Below are 5387 nucleotides of genomic sequence, written 5' to 3' on the forward strand. Positions count from 1 at the left end.
GCGCGGGGTCCGCGGCAGGTTCCGGGCGCGCGGGACGGAGTCGGGGGGCGGCGTGCGCGCCGGACAGAGGCGCCGGGGCTCCGCGATCGCCGCGCCGGGGAGGAGGAAGGACGCGGGTCGGAGCAGTTGTCTCTGGGCGCAGCGGTGCCGGTCGTGCATCCGTGTCCGAGGTGGGGACCCCGAGTCTCAGCGAGGCGAGCCGGGCACCCGGTGCGCGCGGGGCAGGACTCTGGAGCCGCTGCAGAGCCGCCAGGTGCCGGCGGTCCCTGCCCGGGGTCCCTGAGCAGAGGCACCCGAGACCCGGAGGACCCCGGGAATCCCACCCCCCAGAGGCGCACCCCGGGCCCCAACCCAGCCTACCGCCGCCTGACAGATCCAAAAGGATAGGGATCCCGCGCCCGGGGCTGGGTGGCCCGGCGGCGGCGGCCTCCAAAAGCTCATTAGCACCAGCCGTTACTATAGCAACGAGACCCCAAGCGTCTTCAGGTTCTATTTATTCTAATCATTATTATCATTATTAGTATTAGTATTTCTTACTCAGTCGAAGGAAAAAAAGAGAGGAGAGAAAGGGGGAAAAAACCCAGCGCCTCCTGGCGCCTCCAACTGTTCTTTGGAAGGAACAGACTGGCTGAGGGACCAAACCTGGTCTGATCGTTGCCAGAGTCCCCCATGCTAGGGTCCTCCGGTGGGTGCTGGGGTGGGTGCTAGTTGCCCCAGCTGGACCGCTGGAGCCACAGAGGGACAGAGAATCCGAGTTACATAATCTGTCCCAAGAGTATATATGTGTGAGCCTCCTTGTGTCCCCCAACCTCTCTGGGTTTTCTGGTCCCCTGGGCTCACTGTTCCCCACCAGGGAACCCCAGCCTGGGATGGAAAGAGCCGGATGCCCTGCATGGGAAGTCACAAGGCCTCTCCTCCTGGCTGTGTGACCTTGAGCAGGGTTCTCAACTCCTCTGAGCCTAGTTCCTCATCTGTGAAATAGAAGGGAGCTGCTCCCACCAGCGGAGGCTGCTGTGACCCAGGTCACTTGAGAAAGCTTCATGAAGTTTCTATGCACAGCAATGCTATGAGACTGACCTCTGGCAGGTGCCCAGCCTTCTCTGGCCTCAGTTTCCTAGTTTGTGAGCTGAGACCATGACCCCAGGTGCTGTCTGAGATATCTTCTGCCCCATGCCCTGTGTGTGACTCTGCGCTATGACTTATACTGGTGAGCTTTCAAGTTCTGCCACAGACCCAGGCTATCCCAAAGTTCCTCTCTCTGTCTCAGTTTGTTCCATTGCCTGATTCTGACTGTCCTTGGTGCCTGGGAACTGAGACTGTCCACCTCTTGTCGGCTGCGAGGGACTTAGGGGCGGATTGGAAACGTCCTTTGGCACTAGACTCTGAATAGCCTTTGTTCCCTGGTGTCAGCACAGCTGGTCACGGCTGCTGCCCAGAACTCTGGGTCCCTCGCCATTCCAAAGACCCAAGAGCAATCTTTGCAGGACATGTCCCCAGGGCAGTGTATGTGTCTTTGGAACAGGACTCTTTGCTGGTCTGGTCCTGGTGAAGGAAGAGCACCGAGCAAAAGCTGGCCAGAAACTCCTGCTGCCCAGCAGCTCCCATGCCTCTGGGCTCAAGCTGAGCCCTTAAGAATCAAACTGGAGCTTCTTTTTCTTTTGTTTTCATTCTTTCTTTTGTTGAAACAGGGCCTTACCCTGTAACCCAGGATGATCTAGAACTCACAATGTAGCTCAGGATGGCTTTGAACTTACTGCAATCCTGTTTCAGTCTCCCAAGGGCTGGGATTACAGGCATGAGCCCTGACTCCATGCCGGGGGCGGGGCGGGGGTAATAGCACGGTCACTCTGAGTTCCTGCTCTGGCTCGGGTGGGCACAGAACTGATGAACTGGGGGTGAGAGAGCAGCTTAGATCTGTGTGTGTGTGTGTGTGTGTGTGTACATAAATGTGTGCATGCACAAGTGTGTGTGTGTCCCACCCACTGCCCTGGGCCATCTATCCAGGAGCTTACTGAGCAGCTGGCTAGAAGGAGGGGCAGGCTAGGGCTGGGGAAATTCTGCTTGCTCGGCCTTTTATGGGGGAGAGAGAAAAGAAAGTGGGTGTGACCACCCAAGGGGAAAGTCGCAGAGGACCACTCCCTGATCACCTGTCATCCATCTGTCCACTGTTCCGGCACTGCCTGCTGCAGGGCCTGTGAATAGCTGGAGAAGAGGTCCTGATGGGCCAGGAGGTCAGGCCAGCCAGGCAGGGCAGCTTACAGTGGGGTACAGCGGGGGTCGGGGTCAGGAGAGTCACATCTATCTACCAGGGTAGAGGCAGGCAGGGGAAAGGGCACTGGGCAAGAGGAGGGTGTGGTACCCGCTGCCCCTCTTGGACAGGGGCAGCCCTTGACCTCTCCCTGCCTGCTGTCTGACGCCAGGGGCCTGGCTTCTTGGGGGAGGTGGCAGGTGGACACTAGGCCTGGTTGCGTCAGCTGCCCGCTCCTGCAGGAAGGGACTTCGCTGACACAGGCTCCCAGCTGCGCCTGCAGCAGTATGATTGCCCGAGGTAGGCAGTACACAGAGGAAGGCCCACAGCGTGGAGCAAAGCCCAGTCTCGTACCGACCCTCACGCCACCCCCTGAGTGTGTGGCTGCCGGTTCCTCCGTACAAATGAGAACCCTCGCTCAGAGAGGCTGTTAATCTGAGTCCAACCAGCACCCTGCTGCTGAGACCAAGTCACAGGGCCTGGAGTCCAGCCTGTGCCCCCACGGGGAGATGGAGGCTGCAGGGACCACTGGGTCCCTACCCAGTTCACTTTCCTTCTGAGCAACTCAAAAATATGGCTTTTCTTATGCTTAAAGATATCACCTTCCTTCCTCGGCATGCTCTACCTCTATTAACTCAGCCCCATTGCTCCAGCTTCTTCTTAATACACCAGATTCACTCGGGTCTTAGAGTAAACCCCACAACTTCCCCGACTTGACCCTTGTGACTTTACCCAGCTGCTCTTTTGGGGAGCTACCTAAACAGCACTTGATCCCTAAGAATGATGGGGGTCTCATTCCCTGACCATTGCCCCATACAGTGGGTTTCAGAACCTTGGAAACTGGTATAGCTTCCTGTCGGGGCTGTACCCTCCTGGGCCATTGGGCGACCCCTGCCCTGTAGGTGCTGCTGTGCAGGCCTGACCCGCGAGGCCTCTTCTCCCTCCTTCCTGCCCTTCCACTTTCCAGCAGCCTCACTGCGTTCCCAGAACCCCCGAGGTCGCCACTTCTGTGTATGAGACCTGCTGGGAAGGTGGCCAGGAACCCTGGGCTGCTCAGCCTCACCCCCAGGAAGCTCTTTCTAGATACAACCGGGGTTCAGTCCCCACTTGACACATTAGACCTTCTCCAGAGGGACTCTGGCTGTCCCAGCTCTGCTGGCCCCACTGATGTAGCTCCTCTGACCTTAGTTCCGCTTGGGACAAGTCCCTTCTTCCCCTTTTGAATATCCACACAACATCCATTTCACAAGCATCTTGACGTGGCCTGCAGGCTGGGGACACCTTGCCTTGGAAAATGCCAGAGGTGCCAACACACCACCAGCCTGTAAACCCTGCTGTCTGTAGCCTATTTGGGGTAGTGGGTAGACAGATGAATGGGGACACTGGGGGGTCAGAGTGGGCAGGATACAATCCTGAGGTCTTTGAAGGCCAAGCATGTTCATCCAGTGACGGTGAGTGTGTCGCTCAGAGTCAGGAGAACTGGGGCAAGGTACGAATATTCCTTAAGATGATGAGTCCCCAGTTCCCAGGTACATCCCTGAGAATCTTGCCTCGAATCCCCTTCCTGGCTGTCCAGGTGGGAGGTGGACTCCTCCCACTGATGGTGTTCTCAGAAGTCAGCTCTAAATGAATGGGTCATGCTGGTCCCTGCGTGCTCAGCACCCTGCCTCCCCTCCCACTCTCCATACAGCCAACTTCAGCAGACCCGTGTATGTGCATCTTCCAAAATTAATAAATAATGCCCACGTTTCCCAGGTGACACCCATTTAACGGTGAATTAAGTTCTGCAAGCTCTTCGCAGAGCCCTGGGAGAGAAAAAAATAATTTTTTTTTTTAAATTCACATTTCCCTGGAAAACAAGACCAATCATGATCTCTTAAAAGCCAGCTCTGTAGGCTTATTCCTGCCTGATGGCCTCTCAGGAACGCAGGCAGGGGAAGGCTGGAGGAAGGGACACAGCTTAACCGCCTGAGCACCCTGCCCTGGGAAACGGGACTGGGAAGTTTGCCTCCTGCACCAGATCCCAAAGCTGCACCAGGGGCCCAAAATTAAGTGCTGCTTTCTTAGATATCGGCACAAATTAAAAACAGAGGCGGTTCCTTCCACAAACCAGAGCCAGCATTTCCTCTGTGTTCTCAGGCTTGGAACTGCTTCACGTGGGCTCGTTGGGAACCCACAGCTGGAGACCCAGAAGGGCACACTCAGCCTCCGTCATTCCCAGCTTCCAGAGGAGCACCGACTAGACTCAATGCCAGGCTCAGAGCCACGGAGACAGTTTGACCCAGGCTCGTGTCCTGCAGAGTGCACAGGGTTGGAAGCACCTGAGGGGCAGAAGAATAAAGGCCTGTGAGAGGGACAGGTGGGGCGGCTTGAAGAGGGAACTTTAGCTGGGGTCTTGAAGGGTGTATGGGAGTAATGCCCAGCAGGGGAGGTAAGGGGAGTTTCTGGAAGGGAAGCAATGTGTCACACCCCAGTCTGGCCCTGAAGTGATATCTTCAGATTGGAATATGACGTTTCCTTTGTTACAGTCGGGCCTGACGTGTCTGTTTCCAAACCCTTTGTGTCAATTGTCATCCATCACCTTAGACAGCCCAAGGCAGGCCTCTGATGCCCTGAGGAGTGCCCAGCCCTGACAGCAAGAGGTAGATGGCCAGTCACAGCCCCATGTGGCTCTGGAACTAGGGGTTCTGTGAGAACAGAACAGAACAGCTTAGAGCCTGTTATCTGGAAATTTTTATTATTAAACCAGACCTTCCAAATGATCCTCCCTCGATGGGAGCCTCCTTCCCGGGCTGTGGCAGGGACTGAGCTTGAGGTTACCTAAACCCACTGCCCACTCTGAGCCCGTTCTCTACACATCAGAAACAGGCCCGTGAAGCCTCTGTGTGTCTGCAGGCAGGCTGGCATCATCGTTGGGCCCCAGAGGCCTCTGTCAGCGCAGCAGGAGGCCCATAGCCCTCCACCACCTTGCTTGGGCCAACATGATGTTTAGATTGTTCAGGCTTCTGGGAGCAGGTCTGGGATGTGGCATCATTGGGTGTAACTGCCTGGAATCAGAGCCCTTTGGGGACGGAGCCCAGTTGCTGCCCTAGGGCCTGTCACCAAGACAACAAGCCCGGGGAGTCACCAAGACCATACT

The sequence above is a fragment of the Nannospalax galili genome, unplaced genomic scaffold (genome assembly GCF_000622305.1).
Source record: "Nannospalax galili isolate Female #2095 unplaced genomic scaffold, S.galili_v1.0 scaffold180, whole genome shotgun sequence".
Lineage (NCBI taxonomy): Eukaryota > Metazoa > Chordata > Mammalia > Rodentia > Spalacidae > Nannospalax > Nannospalax galili.